At 38.0% G+C, this 16,941-nt stretch overlaps 2 protein-coding genes across 3 annotated transcripts in view; one reads left to right on the plus strand and one right to left on the minus strand.

The window, feature by feature from the left end:
- Positions 1-16,941, minus strand: part of LOC135306412 (pulmonary surfactant-associated protein A-like) — a 299,646-nt gene that overhangs the window by 218,251 nt on the left and 64,454 nt on the right. The window contains exon 2 of the mRNA XM_064430299.1: positions 10,889-10,977. The gene's annotated coding sequence lies outside the window, so the exon portion shown is untranslated. The remainder of the gene's footprint in view (positions 1-10,888; positions 10,978-16,941) is intronic.
- RASGEF1A (RasGEF domain family member 1A) overlaps positions 1-16,941 on the plus strand; it is a 165,649-nt gene that overhangs the window by 88,732 nt on the left and 59,976 nt on the right. The gene's annotated exons all lie outside the window — the stretch shown is intronic.

Below are 16,941 nucleotides of genomic sequence, written 5' to 3' on the forward strand. Positions count from 1 at the left end.
AAAACCAGAAGGAAGAAAACAATTATCCCAACTGTACAAATTGTTACAGAATTTTTAGTTACCATTAATTACTTATGATTTAGTTGGTGTATAATATCCAAAAGTTATTGTATTATCCTATTGGATAATAGATAGACAATTGAAATCTGGTGGCAGGGGGGAAGTCCCACTCTTTTTCAAAGTATTGAGGATCTAGGACACTGACTTTATGAAATGAATTACAATGTTCCAAACTCAGATTCTGCCCTTCTTCACCAAATGAGTTTTGGAAAGTGTTCGAAGGCATCTCATAATTGTGTTATTGCCCATCCTAGAAGAAATGCAATCTTGCAATCCAACCCAATATCTTATTTCCATACTCTAAAAACCATTTGTTATTGCCTACGGCTCAAGTAAGTTCATTTAATTTTTTTCCTTTTTCTTTTTTTTAAATATGCTTTATTGATAGCCCATAATGCACAATAGGAAGGAGGCTCATTCCTTCTGGAGAACAGCATTTCCATGGCAAAACACGCCACACACAGCAACAATCTCTTATCTTTTCCCAACACCTACGACTGCTGGAGCTTAGCTTAATGTTATATAATAAAAAAGTACAAAGAACACAATCTCAGTGGAGACTTTAGTGCTTCCCTCATGTATCTTAGATACTGTTATAAAAGAGCCTTTAGGTCATAATGTTACTTAAGCAACCAGAAGCTCTAATTAGAAGCAGGTGCATGCAATTTTGGCTCACATTTCCCAAGACAAACTCACCTGGATAGACTCTTAATGAAGCAACAGCGTGGGTGACAACAGCTACAAGACCAGATGTTTGCTCTTGCCTCTTTTGCAAAATTTCTGATGCAAAAATTTTAATGTTGTGAAACCATTAAAACTACTGGATTTGATTTTTTGCTTTGTTTGAGGCAGTGGGGGGGGTGTTGTTTATTTTGATTTTGGGTGGGGTTTTTTTAAATTCACGGTGGTTACAAAGTAAAGGCACATAGCAGGACATTTAGTAGCACTATTTGCTGGAACCTTTATAAATGTTATTACATGAGTATAGATAATGTCAATAAACTTATCTTGAATCTGACACACCAAGAAGACTTGCTGATCTGTCTCCAAAACATGCAACTGCCTGAGTCATTAAAGCTACTGCATCTGAGCATCCAAAGTTAACACTGAAATAATAATTCTAGTCAAACTCCATCTACAAGATGGTGTAGATCAGATGTGAATGTTACTCTGAAAAAATGAAGATAAATAGGAATGGAATATTTACATCATGATTAGTCTCTGTTTTAGTGGAGTGTGCTTAAAATTTTTACCAATGCAAACCTTTCAGCATTAATACCAGCACAGCAGCCATAATTGGCAATATTTGTTCTAATTCCCCTGTCCAAAAGACAAAATAACCAATTGCTAGGGAAGGGTTGAAGTTTGTTCATTGTGCTGTTGCTGTTAAACCCAGAGCCAGTTTTCACTGTACCAGAAAGACAGCATGACTGACATGAAAATGAAGATATTTTGACATGCAAACTGATTATTTTATTTCTAACCCTCACTGATAATTATCCAACTTTCAATCTGATCCAGCTAAGTGGGAACACAAAAGCCTATTATAAACTCAAGCATATGGCACTGATCAAAGGCATTCAACTTTCTTTTCCAGGCTAAAATTATTTTCTTTAGTGAAACAAAAAACCAGCATTGATCTGCTGCTTTCGTCTTCATGTTTCACTTCAGCAAGATAACAGGAACTCCACTGCATTGTCAACAATGGACATTATCTTCAAGAGGAGTGACTTCAGTCCTGCTACTCATTTAATAACAATACCATTTCTTTAGTAGGAAGAAGGCTGGATGATTGCTTATGTGCAAGCAACAATTAAATCTTAGAAAAAGACTGCTTTTGTAATAATAATCTGGAAAGGCATTATATCATTCCCTGAAAAATGAGTAGTTAATGGATAGAGTGCCTCAAGAAAGGGTTGGCATTGACAAGACTAGAATTTAAATTGTATAAAGTGAAACTAAAATTCCAATTCACTCTAAATAACATCTCCTACAAAAGAAACATCTGGTGCAAAGGAAAATTCAGTGATCTGGCATTGCAGTACTGCATTAAATATTAATACTGGTGTTGAAATGACCATGCTGCCTAATGCAAGAACATAAGTGGCACCACACTGGAAAGTGGCTTGGCCTTGCTGCTGAATTGTCATTTCAAGCTCTGCAGTGGCACTCAGGAACAGTCATGGCTCCAAGTGAAGCCTCGCTGAGAAAATACAGTAACTTTAGTGAGTGAGGAAGGGGAAGAAGGAATATTGATTCAGTCTAAATCAGGCAGCAATAACCACTTTATGCACTACCATTCTGCACATATGATCAGAACTAGTGGAGAGATTTCTCAACTTCCTTGCATAAATACATGTCTCTACATCAAACACTTCATGCTGCTGCCACATCAGTGGCAACTGCATCTTTTAATATATTCATAGATCTTCAGTCTTTTGATCTGGAAAATATTCTGACTGCCACACTACGTAGTAAGAACTAGAAACTTTTCTCATCCCTTTGTTCACTCTGGAATTTTAAAGAGTGTAACACACTATTTTCCTGTCCTTTTTTGAAAGAAGCTTCTTTGCAGTGATATTTCTCACAGCCCAACAGTAGTAGCCAGTGAAGAAAGGTTCCAAGTGCTTTTTGCATTTACCTCCTCTAATATGTTTGCTTGGTTCCTCACAGAATACAGAAACAAGAGGAGAAATATACATTCTTTGCAGCACATTGCAGCTCCAAAGAAAGACTCATCTATTACTTCTCCCCCCAAAAAATTGCCTTTTCAGAACATGACACAGGCAGATGTGTCCCCCTTTACTCCTACACAACTGGATCTGAAATAATTTCCTGCTGTTGGTCAATAAAACCCTCCAATCCAGATATCAGAAACTAAATGAAATATAAAGGCTAAGCTCACAATCTTACTTACAAATTACAGTGCTTTAGCATAACAGCAACCTACTCTTCAAGCTGTTCAGAGAGCTGTTTCCATAGCAGATTTTGTGGAGCATTTGGTTTAGTGTTAGAAGACTCCATGTTAAATTGCTGGAAGAGGAACACTGCATCAGTAAGGACAGTTATCATGCATTTATATTTTTTTGTGGACAATGCCAAACAAAAGAAACCATTAAACAAACTGCAGCATTGGGGAAGATAAAGACATCACACAGATTGATGGTGCATGCCAAAAACTCTCCTCCCCTGAAAAATGTGAGGAATTTGCATTGATAGCTCCAAGAGTTTACATATGGTTCAGTGATATTTTTCATTCCATAGCAATCAAAAATTGTTGGGTGGAGGGGAAGAAGAGAGAAGGGAAAAGACAAATAGCTAAATATAAAAACTGAACTAATAAATATTAAAGAGCTAATTTTTTTTTGATAACTTATGCATGCAAACACATACATGAATCAAAGAAAAAACAAAATATATACAAATAGTTTGAGTCTTCTATTCATGCACTGTGGGTCATGGTTCCCAGATTGCTTTTTTTTTCCCTCTCATTTAATTAGACTGAGGAATCTGAACAAACTGCTACTGAGCAAAAACCCATATCTTCCTGCGTGAAGAGGGGATAAAATATAAAATCATAATTAAATGAGTATGCTAAAGAGAAGGTTATTAAGGCTGCAAAACGATTGTAGCAATAAGCGCACATACAAGTAAAGCATTCCAAAGTTAGGGAAGGTCATGATTAGAGAGGTCTATACAATCCTGACTGCACCCTCTGTAGTGTTCTGATTCAGCCTTAAAGTGACATAAATCACACCATGCTCACTACGTATTCACAACAGGCAGTGCTCAGTGAACCACACAGCAACGAAAATTTAGTTTGGTCTCTGTTCAGGGTAAACTACCATGGCCTGGCCAAACACATAATGACAAATCACATATTGACTAAAAACTGCTTTAGGACAGGTCTGTCTGCCAAAACTTCCCCTCAATGCCGAGTGCTTCAGCCAGAGTCTCTGTTACACCTCTTCTGGGGGAGGAGCTACTCTCTCCTCTTTGCAGCTCTCCAGTTTCTTACTCAGCATCGAACTTTGGAGAGCAACTTTGAGATCCAGTGTAGAACATCTCTAAAGCCCATTTCCATTAGACCAGCAGCAGCCATCTATAAAGCCTTCCAAATAAAAAGCATGTTTCTAGTTGAAGCTGTCCTGTTCCAAAGCCAGGCAGCTTCATCCCCAACTTTTTACAGAGCCTTCAGAGAATCAGAGACATTGAAGCAAATCTGAACTTGCATGACAAAAAAAAAGCCTCTGATTCCCTCAAAATCCTCCTGTCTCAGTAATTTTCTTCAAAGCTGGTCTTTCTCTTACTGGACTGGAGTCAAAAGGTTTGTCTTAATTTCCCTATAGGTTTCGACCAGCTTTTATTCTCTTCTATTCTGAAAGTTTTAGTGATATTCATCTATTTTCCACACTGCTTTTAATGCAGTGAGGATCAGGGAAAAAGAGAAGACATTGGCCCATTCAGTAAGCTTCTGAAGATATTATTTAAAATTCCTTCCTTTGCCAAATATTTCAATCAAATGGTTTTGACTTTTTTAAAATAGAAATAACTTCTCTCTGTAACCAAATGGGAAAAAAATTTACAAGCATTCCTAGATTAAAGAAACTGAATTTGAACTGCATAAGACTTCTTTAAAGATGAATACCCCAGCCTTCTGACAAAACTAAACTGTGTGGCCCCAAACACTGAAATAACTGCTGAGAGATTAAGCGGAATGCAACAGCTCACTCAGAAGTTAGGGTCAGTTATAGGGAAGATACAGGGACTCTTACTCAGCACACTTTTTTTCAGTGTTTTGTTACAGAAACTGTTGAATGATTTTGTAAAAAGAAAAAAATAAGAAATATCTTTATAAAAAAGAGAAAGGTAGCATTCTTGAGAAACACACAACTCCCTCTTATGACATCTATCCTTGCTTTTCAAGGATAACAAAAAATGTGCCTTAGCTTCTCTAAGAGATTAAAAGAACTGCAAAAAAATAACTTGCTTATGTAGTCATGTATTTTTAAAGGAAAAAAAGGTCATATTTTCAAGTGAATAGTAAAAAAAAAAAATAAAAAAAATTAAACAGGTTTTTATCCAAATCTGTATTTCTCAGTGACGAAATATTTGGTACTCTAGTAGAAACTTAGTCTGATGCTTTTAATAATGAGGTAGGACCGCCATATTTTTAACCAGATGATTAGTTCAAATAATTATGTTTTAGTGTTGCATTGTAACCAGGCCATTTACCTGACATGGCTACTTGAATTAGGTAGCATTGGCTTCTCTTTGTTTAGTACACATTATAGCAGTTTAATTTTGATGTATGTGTCTTGAACCCAAGACAACATCAGCAGGCTGTTTTCCTAAACCAGGTTTTCTCAGATCTTGGAGGAACTCCTTGGTAGAGTATTTCAAGGAAAAGAAAGCAACATTACACCCATTTTAGGACCAATTTTCATAGTGATTTAAGCAGCAAATTTAATCAAGTGGTTGGTTGCTAATGGGATACATTCACCTCAGCAATAGCTTATAAACCTCCAAAACTTTTGAAAACCTATTAGCCCTTTTTCCCCTGCAATTCCAATGAAGCAGAAGTTGTGTACATTACAAATTAAGAAATGAAAGAGAAAATAAAGAAGGATATCTGCTTGTACTTTTGCTACTAATAAGGCAATTTCCTAAAGAAAACAAAAGGTCAGACATACTTGAGCATCAGCTGAGATACACACGAGGTACTTTGTTAAACAAATGTGGCTGAGCTTAAATGGATCAACTTTGTAAACGATGACAGAACTCAGTTTCAAGGTCAATATAATCTTTACCTCCTCCGCCTAATCCCACGATAAGGATGATGGTTTTGGCAACCTGTGGAACTCTTGGCCTTTCAAACTGAGTTGAAGCAACATGGACACATTTCACAACACTAAGGCTTTGTTGTTTTTATACTTGGCCCACAAGCAAGTGCTGTGCACATGGAAAAACGTCATTCCTCAGCCATAAGTGGCTCTTCACAGCAACCTGGCTGACCTCATATTCACTTGTATCTTTGCCTTGAACACCAACAGAGAGAGTTGCATTTGTTTTACCACACAGCTTAAAACTGACCACTTCAGGGTTAGTTCTTAAAAGTGGTCTCCAATGGAAGACTAGCAGGTACTACTAGATGCATCTTTAATGTCTGAATTTTCCCAAGGATACTTGGGATGTGGAGAGCACCACAAAAGTAAAGCCACTGGATTAAAGGAGAGAATACTGGGGGTTTTTAATCGTGGAGGAGGAGAACTTGTCAGCCTACACTGCAGCACTGCTGAAAACTACCAGAGTGCTGATATGAATCATAGTTGAGTCAATTATGTAACACTGCAGAAAAAATAAAAGCGATCCTGGTGGGTAATGACAAGAATACTACATGCAAGATTGGAGAGGCAATCAACCCTTTCCTGTTGAAAGGGGATACTGGGCTCAAGCTGTAGTTCTTCACAGCAGAAAGGACACAGACCACACACAGTGCCCAGAAGGAAGAAGCAGAAATTAAAATACTTTTTTTTTTTTTGGGAAATGCACATAGATGATTTAATTTAAAGAGCACCAGATTTTATTTTCCAAAAAGGAAAATATTTCTATAAATAGGACAACATGAGTTGTTCTAAATGGCCACATGTATTTTGAGGGTTAGGGAGGGAGGGGAAAAGGAGGCTGCAAAGAAAATATCTCTTTTTGCAGCAAGAATAACTGATATATTGTTAAAGTGTTGACATGTTCCTGAACTGATGTAGTCTTGGTCTGACAAAACAATGCTAACTTTGCAGAACACAGAGATGGACTAACCAGTGGACATTAAAAAGCAGAAAAGGGATACAGAAGGGGAAGAGGCTCCTTGCAGAAAATGCACACTGCTTGCATGACAAAAGTAGACAAATTTCTTAGAAAAGTTCTTTCTTGATATTTGTTTAAAAAAGAAAAAGGAAAAAACCAACAACAACAAAAGGCATAAGAAAATATTGCAGGCAAATTTGATGTTCCTTGGTCTAAGGTACTAAAGTAATTAATATGTTGAGAAGAAAGAAGCCTCCCTTCCTATTATTTACTATTAATTGCAGTGACAAAAATAATTTTTTAAAGTAAATTATAGGATCTACAACACAGCTTTAACTGAGATTATTAGGAAGAGAGTAATGAGGCTCAATTTCTAACAAAATGTGCTATAAGACAGACACCTTAATGGAGTTTTAGGTTGGTTTATTTTCTTCTGAAACATAATTTAAATGTATTTCAGTGAGAAGACATTAGAACAGCAGCTATAGTCAATATATGTGCCTTTTCATATGACCTAAGCTTTACTCCTTATCTTAAACAAAAATGTTCAGCTAAAGATTTTAAACCAAAAGGGAGCAAATTTATTAGCTTAGTCTGGGCTTGAAGGAAAATTTAGGGTGCTTCCAGCTTCCCAATAATTTCTTATTACAGAAATATTGAACGATGTCAAAGAGATGTCAATTAAGTTCTTTTCCAGCAGGTGTGTTTCCTAAGGACTGCCTTATGCTGTGCAGCATTTCAGAGCCACTGCAATCAAATCCCATTACAATTATTACAGTAATGCCTTGCCTGTAAGCCATGACCTTTTCACCTTACCAAAGTGCTGGACAGTGGCTCAGTGGTCCTTTATGGCTTCCTGTCTAACATCTTTAGGAGCTTGGACAACTGGAGAAGCAGAGCACTTGCTTGTGGCTACTAATGCATGTTGTTTGTTTCACTTTCTAAATGAACTGGCTACACCTCTGATGCTTTACGGTCTCTACAGTGCCAATCTGGAAGTGGTGCCACCCTTCGTTTCCTGTGCAGGAACCCTAAGTGGTAAATTAGCTATCACTGTCTCTCATTTCTTCCTGAGATGGCCCTTTACCATTCCAATGAATGAATGGAATTTTATTTATTTTTATTTATTTTTTTGAAAAACACTTTTGCAATGATTTGATGAAGCTCTGAGAGGAATAAGTATGCCAGGAATAATGCTACTGTTTGATTTACCTGAGGGTACCTATTGCATGCAGTCTTGTGCAACTTTCAGCAGCTCCACAGATGAGTTGCTCAGCATTCTTCTGTGGGTGTTTGAAAGAGTTTTCTAATACATTCTGACACTAAAACTTATAGCAACTGCACGTAACATTGTCAGTTCTCTCACCATAGCTTTTAGAACATGCAGTTTCAAGCACTGTGTGTTATTGTACATATTATGCTCTGCAGCAGCTATTTTTAAACATCACAGCAGAAAGTTTTTGTGAGCATGTTTTCAAGCTTTAATATAGTTACTTGGAGAAAGACTATTAGATTTGACACGTTTTACACCTCTCCATTTTGGTTTTCTTTTCAAAAGAATGAACTACATGAGAGACAAGAGAAGCCTGAAATATTGGCACAGGGGTTTTATATGTTTAGCTGCTGTTTATGCTTTTTTCCACACTACCTCTGATTTCCAATTACGGCTGTGTGTGTAACTTGCACCGTCCTTGCTATGCTTTATCACTGCCATATGGTTCTGAGTTCAATTAATTAATCTATAAGGTTCCCAGTCAAAGCACTGGTGTTTGGAATAACAGGGAAGATTCAGTTATAGATTTTTAGGAATCTCCCACATGGCATTAATTCACATAACCTTTATTTACCACAGAGTGCCCTGCATGTAGATGTGAAATGCTTTGTGGGGAAAAAACATTTACCAGTCCACAGCAAATTCGTGTCATTAGAGGGGCATTTATAATGGGATTTAACTTAATGGAGATGGAGGCCTACAGACACCGTGTTAATGCTTTACAGCAGTGAGCTTGTAGCAAGCTTTTAGCACAACATAATGATTCACCAGCTAAAATTATACACTGAGCAGTGCTTGGTTGAACCAGCACATTATGTTTTCAGTACATACTCGCACAACTTGGCAAAACACAGCTCCTTCAAATTGCAAACATGATTTATAATAATTGGCACTATCTTCCAATTGTGCTCACACTAAAAGTTCTGGAGGAGAAAAGGGTTAAACTTCCCACACACTATCTAGTTTTATGTCTCCCTTCACAAAGCTTAATATTAAAACCCTTGGTACTGTTGTTTATGGGAAATTCATAATGAATAAAAGTTAAGTATAATGTTGTTTTCAGCAAGAGACTGTTTACAGAATAGGTTCTTATCAGCCATGTACAAAATCCTTTTACATGACCTTGTGGAATGCCTTTACAGAGCACTGAACACCAAAAATTGTCATAAGATTTTTGGCAGAGTTTACTCTGCATTAGCTAGAAATTTCCATTAAATGCAGTACATAACATCATCAGAAGGGTACTATGACGTATAAGATGTTCTTACATTTTTCTTTTTCACCTACGGGCTTTTCCAGAGCTGAAAAGAACAGCTCTTTATTTATATTTCAAGGTGAATTTTAATATGCATGAGGACCAAGAAAGTGATGGCTACTGTGAAAAAAGCTGTCTGTTTATCTAAATGACAGACATGTCACAGGCATTCTGAGGACAAGCTGCCCTTAACACATGCTGCCCTGCTGCTGATCTGAACATTTGAGAGGGTACCCTACCCTGTATACAAATACTCCTTCACCTCTCTGCTAAGACTTTGAGCAAAAGTCTTCTCCTTCTACTGCAATGGGGACACCTCTCCACCTGCAGATGACTGAATCTTCAACCCAGGCTGCTCAGACAGAAAAGGTGGATGGCAGCTTGTGACAGATGACAAACAATCCATTCAACACAGGAGGTAAAACCACATCTCTGTGAATTGTATGAGTGTAACTGGGAGTAGCTAGGAAAAACTAGCTGCTAAATGGAGCATTAGGAAAGAATTAGATATACCAATATTCATTAACCACGTTCCCATACTACAGTCCTACTGCACCAAAAGTTACATCTAGATGAATACATACAGGGACAGTACTGAAGGCAAGTTAGAGATTGGGATATATCATTAAATCCCAGCACTATTTTATTCACAGGCAGTGACAGATGATGACAAAAAAAAAAAATCTGAGAAAGATCCTCAAATATGTTTGGTTATCAGACACATATTAAACCGAAAAAAATTATGGAATACCAAACCTTTTGGCAGGCCTTACAGTATTAACTTTGTCAAAAAGCATTTTTATTCAAGATGCTTCATTGCTAGCATGTTCATTAATAAAACTTCTAGAACACTTCTTTGCTAGCTGAAGAAAAAAAAACAAACTCATCTAGAAACAAAAGAAAACTGGAAGAGACTGATTCTAGAATTCTGGAAATTTGTAAATATGAAGAGAACCAGCAATAAAACCACAGCAGCTCTTTTGCAGCCTGCAGATGAACTTCTGCTCACAATTACTGTGCAGCTTTTCAGTACATTCAGTATCCTGGGCCAAAACCAAGCAGTGAACTGAAGTGACAAGCAACCTCTGAATTTACGTGACAAGAACGAAAGATGACTTTCCATTTTCAACACCAAATCTCAGAAATGAATACCTGGGTCAGCTGCTGAGGCTGCAGTTTCACAGCAGACCAACCCTGTCTGATCTTCATCCCCTCCAGACCAGCTTCTGCACCCACTCACTCCTGGTCACATTTTACAAGCTTCCTTCCACATAGATTCCCACCACTGATCACACTTTTTACAAAGCTATTTCAACATAAAAAGTCAGTGGGAAGCTCATCAAATTACCAAAAGCAAATAGTTCTCTGACAACATTCTATGATGAAAACAAATGCTGAATAGATGGCAATAATGCCTGAAATTGTTCCTGTGGTTTCCCCCCCTGCCCACCCCACAGCAGCAGCACCCAGAGGAAAGAGGCAGAAATTGTTCTTACTGTTGGCAGCAGATCTGACTGGAGGCTTCTTAGGTGTGCAGGCAAGTTCAGAGTGAAGGTTTGTCCTTCGGCATTGTCCAGAGGATGAACTGTAAGAAAAAGCCAATCTGGTTTTTAGCAATTTGACCTCCTGAATCAGCAACCAAGAGCAAGTCAGTGCACATTTAGCGACATCTACATTTGCTATTTGCCACAAAATATCAAAACACTGTAGCAATACATTTTAAAGAGCCAAAGTATTCTCACACCAGAAAGAACTTTTTCTTTGTATGTTACAAGAAAAAAAGCATGTGTTTCTTAGCTTTACTACAGAAATACAGGGACTAACAGAGCAAACTGACTGAGTTTCTCTACATGCCTAATGCAAGGAGTATCAGTTTTGCTTTGGAAGACAGGGAAAGGACACTCAAGGGCAACCACCATTCCAGAAGGAAACCCCTTATTTTTGGAAGAGGAGTTTACCAAGTCAGCCAGGAACAGTTAAAATAATTTCAAAAATGCATTTTTCAAATGCAAATATGATTGGCCCTGTTCTTTACTACTGTAGATGCAGATATTTTTCCCCTGTACCATTTGAAGAATTAAATTATTCTTTGTGCTGGTATTTGTGGCAGAGATTTCCTATATTCAGTTTCATGTCTGTGTGACAGAAATCTTACAGAGACTGCTAACAGCACCACAGTATGGCAGTACTCAAAAGGGAAATAAAATTGGCTTCAAAGGCACTTTTCTTTCCTAGCTCTGTAATTTTTATACTCCCTGGCCTGTTACAAGGCTGCACTTCTTCCCACAGATCATCTGTGACCAAATGACAGGTCTGCAGCCTGTCCTCCCTGACACCAAAGGGGGAAAAACAAAATTGCTGAGGGACCAAAGAAAATACTATTCTGCACATGTTAAAAACAAAATCAAAACAAAAAACCAAACAAACACACTAAAAACCAAAAGGGCACAAAATCCAAGTCCAGCCCAAGGACCTAAAAGACATCTTGATGAGCTAATCAATTTTACCTTTAAGATCATAATTACTACAGCACTGAGCAAGGTTTACAGCTGATTTAAAAACTAAAACCTCAATTTTCAAATAAACTTTTCTGAAACAGAATATAAAGGTAATTTCCAGAAAGAATAACATTTAAATGAATGGCAGCAAAAGAGATGGCAAGCCTGTGCAAATGAAGAATGCTTCTTTTAGATTATGATTTTAAAAATTAAAAAAAAAAAGAGAGGATATATTTAACTACGTAGTTACAGAAAGCTTTATTACACAATGAAATACATCTAGGACTGAAGGTGTGAAAAGGTGTGTTCAGAATTTATTAGATCTGAGTTGAGGCAATGCTCCAAAAGGTCACAGAATATGAATTTGCACTCTAAAAGGCAAAGCTTGTTTTTAATAGCAAGCAGAGAATTCCTCTCTTTACACACAATATTTTAAGTAGTAGCTCTGCAAGTTCAGCAAGTTTCTGTAGGCTACTCTACCTTGAGCATTTCTCAAAGGACCTTCCCACAACTGAGAATAGCACACAGTCATATTTTTACTAACATTTCCAGAGCAGCATGAATAATAATATATATTTTTCTCCTAACACTGCAAAATAAATTTATAACCTAGTAAGCTTCCCTGTGATTCTCTGCTCTCCAGAAATTGGTGTAATGTTACATAATCTCTGCTCACAAGTCATCACAGACGTTATTACTGGTTCTGCTCATTAGCCTTGCACAGGTAAATGCTGATCAACAGAGCTTGTCTGTGATTAAAGCACAGGAGCAGCCCCATTTATTCTAGACTGAGAGCACTTAGATGATCTTTAGCCCACAACATCTCCCAAAAGATCTGACTGATTTTCCCCTGATATCAACAGAAATCCCCCTTCCAACTTCGAAAGGACATCAAATCCAGGAAAGGCAAATCCAAACCCAAGAGACAAAAACTCAGAATAACTCCCTAACATTTCTGAATTATATGTTTCATTTTTATGCAGCTCTGGAAACAAGAGGCCTGGTCTCCTTGGCTGACAGATAATTCCTAAAAATACAAGTTCTATATTATAACTTTTACTTCTCTTGATCTGGGTCAAGCTCTTTCACAGCAGGCTTATGAGATGTCAGGAAGGAAGTTGATAGCAACTGCCTAAAAAAGCAATGCTAAAACAGAGTTGACATTAAATGACACAAATTAATTATTTCTACAAATGTAACCCAAACAATTTGCTTTCAGAGAATATCTTGATGATTTTAGTAGCACTAATGCAGTCAGAGTGTCAGTTATCCTAACCTGTATTCTTAAAAAAATGAACACTGGCATTTTTGAGGGTTAAAAAGTGCAGGTGAGCATTACAAGAGGGAACAGGAGGACCCACCAGTTCATGAAACAGGATATCATGGATGAATGTAAAAAGACTCGTAGGATTTTACTCTTTTAAATGCTGTCAGTTGAATTTGTGATAAAGTCAGAAGAAGTGTAGCAGATTTCCTGGAAGCACATTCCTGTGACTTGTATGTTTATTGCTAAGCTTAGGAATAATCTCTCCCATGTGAATGAAACAACAAGAAATGTTAAGTGGCTGTATGCATTCTTTATAAATAATGACTGGAGAAAGGAGACAGAGCACAGAAATCTGAGCTTTGCACAGATGATGCAAATGTGGAAAAGGACCAAACCCCTGGATTATGACATTTTGAGTTACAGCCCTATTTTACACTACTTTTCATGGATATTTAGGGCTCAGAAACACAAATAGACTGGTATCAGTTTCTGTTGTTAGCCACTTTTGCCTTGGACTTTTGAGCAATGGCTGTTCAGGGGAGCAATTGCAGACATGCTTCTTCGAGGAGCTGCTGACCAGGCTGAAGGGTGTGCTTGGAGCAGTGCAGCTCAGCATGGGAGTCAGCGTGTTGGGGCAAAACCAGCACAAGCTTCCCTGGAAACCAAGTGTTTCATAACTAGGATTTGTTGTTGTTGTTGGAGTTTGTGTGCAAAAGTCACAGCAAATTTAGCAAACAGTATTGTCCATGATGTAAATCTGAAATTCAGTTAGCTGTAAACATTTGATGTTTGTTCAGCTAATTAATCCTCTAATAGCTGCAGTATTCAGATGAGAAGCTCGTGAGAATAGATATGTAATTAGTTTTCCAATATTCCATTTGTGCCAATTCCATAAGACTCTGTTTTGCAACCAGCAAAGAGCATAGAAGGGGAGATCCTAGAGGGCTGGAAAAAGATGAGCAGAGCATTTTCCTTGGTAGAAGCAGGAGGGATTCAGTGTATTACATCCAGGGATGCCAACTGCAATGCTCAGGAGGACACAGGAAAGAAAAACTATTTATTTATAAACTCTTAGAGCACAAAAAAAGCAATGAAAAAGAGCCAATACAAGCTTGCTGAGGACAGATCATGTCAAAGCAGTGAAACTCCCTTCTTAGACAGGATAAGTGGCCTCGCAATGAGGATACAGCAGTAGGAGTGACACATCTAAATTGTCCTCAAGCCATTTGGTTTGTCACATTCTCTAATGGACTCCAGACAGCTTCCCTTGCAGGGAAACTGCCTAAGCAAAACCACAATCAGCCAAAGAACCATAATGAGCCACAGTTATCAGTGACCTGCTCCTGTGTCAGCCAGCTGTCTCCAGTGGGGTTATATGGCGTCTACACTGCATTCTGCCCAGTCTATTCTGTAGTTTAACATCATCAAAAAATTGCATAAATTGTGCATGAGAATTTTAAGAATATTACTAAAGCAGGAGGAGATGTACTTGGGAAGGCAGCATTTAAATACAAACTGGAAATTCCTGGCAAACTAGAATTGAAAAACAACAGGACAAAGTTCAGGGTAGACACATGCAAGGTGAGTGCAGAGAACTGCTAACAAATCCACTCATACAAAGAGAGGGGCTCAGTAAGCGGGAGGTGCAGCGGGTCACAGTAGCAGCCAACAATGCGACTCAGTGTGATTGCTAAAACAAGGTCTTAAAAGATGATAGGAATTCTGTATGCAAGCAGCAGTGGTAGCTAATCCACTCTTTTTAATGCTAGTGTCTCTCAGCTGGAATACAGAACCCAAATTTGAGCTTCAAACTATAAAAACCCATGCAGCATCCAGAGAACAGCAACAGAGATGAAAAATACCAGAAAATATCCCATAAAGGGACTGTATTGGTTTGCAACACTCGCAAAAAAAATATTTTATTGAAACTTTTCAAGGGCCATTTCAAATCCATGTTCCATGAATACTGTATACCTTATCTTGGGTGGATTTCAAGTGATACCTCAGGTCACTTAGAGGCCCCATTTCTATGATGCTTTTTCTGAAATATTTCCAACAAGCCAAACCAAACTCCAGCACTGCTTTCATTGTATAAAATAGATCTAAAAGAAGAAAGGCTTAGACTCACAAAACTGAATTACATCATCTTTATAATTCAAAAGTAAAAATTGAAAATCCTACTTACTCTATAATGAATCTAAAGTTGAAGTTGTAAGAATCTTCTCAAGAGGAGCATACCAAGTCAAAAACTTAAGAAAGTAACCACTCCTAGTGTCCCTACATGTGACAGCAATCAGAGAAATTAAAGAAGGTGATGAAGGAATGCTACTTTTATTTCAGATTTAACATCCAATAATTGGGGGAAAACTCCTTTTACACTTGCAGAAAAACATGAAATTAATAATGATACCTGCCTTCCAAATGAACCAAGATGCATAATTATAATGAAGGACTTAAGATTCAGAAAAAAACACATTTAAAAATGTTTTGACACTCTGGCACTAACCTCAGCAGAAGGAATTGCATTAGGCTTGTTAAATGCCAGCTAGATCAGGCTTTCCACAGGAGACCATGGGCTTACATTAAATATCTGTAAGAAATTGAAACTCACTTTCATAGTGCTATGATTAATTACAAATCAGCTCTACAATACAATTTTAAATGAAATCTCTTTTCAGTTCAGTGAAAGCTAAGAAATGCTTGAAGTGACTTTGCTTGTACAATCTATACATTATCTCTACAACAAAACTGTGTGAAAAAAGAGTTTTCCCCCATGTATCTACAAAGGAGTGATGAAAGGTCAAAGAGAGACAATATTGCTATGGGTTTCTTTGGAGATTTTGTACCAATAAATGAGCTGAGTGGGTCACAGCACTGGATGCTGTGAGGGCTGGATGGTTTGCCTGGCTTTGCCATTAACTCATAACAGCATCAGACAAAAATCACTGAAGTATCCAATCCTTTCTTTGAAAAACAAAGGCACTCGTTATGTTTTCTGTTTCCTCCCTTACCTATGAAGCAAAAGTGCTATTCTTAAGTACCTTGTTTTAAGCAAATCAACATTCCCTAGCCAACAAACTTAACTGCTCAAAAATAATCAAAGTGCAGTTCCCCCAGGAAAGATGAATTTATTACTGTTTGTAGCAGGCTTTAGAGTCCTGAGACAAAAGATGCCTCACATATGCTAAGTGTTGATTTCAGGAACAAAACATTTACACAAATGTAGCACATGAGAGTAAAAGGGAACTCCTGCAAATGAAAGTATTGGTAAAGCCCCTGGTGACACGACCCAAGGGTGGGGTAAAAGTAGCCTAAGTCTGCGTGAGCAGGGCCCAGGGTCTCTCAGCCAGCTGGGTGCTGGCAGCTGCCACCTGCAATGTGCAAAGCAGAGGCGTTAGCAGGACGTGGCACCTGGCCTGCCCCATCTGTCCCCCCGTGGCCTCGGCAGCACAGCAGAGCTCTGCCAGTGCTCCCAGACTGGCCCTGCATCATCTTGCATGGCACTGAGCCTCATCTTCAGCCAGTGTGGTCATTCTAACAGAATTAAGAATTGTTTCAGCTGAGAATCTCATATAGTGCCACTAGCTTCAACCTCAGAGTTAAAATAAAGTGTGACTAATTATGACTCTGTGGTTTATCATTGAAAGTTATAATTTAGGCCTGACACACTCCAGGAACTACAGCAGTAGCCAGAACTACATTATACACTTGGTACACCAGTCCATGCATTAATAAATCAGTTGGATGATGCATTTTTGGTGGCTAGGTTATTGTGACCATCAAA

This window comes from Passer domesticus, chromosome 8 (genome assembly GCF_036417665.1).
Source record: "Passer domesticus isolate bPasDom1 chromosome 8, bPasDom1.hap1, whole genome shotgun sequence".
Taxonomy (NCBI): Eukaryota; Metazoa; Chordata; class Aves; order Passeriformes; family Passeridae; genus Passer; species Passer domesticus.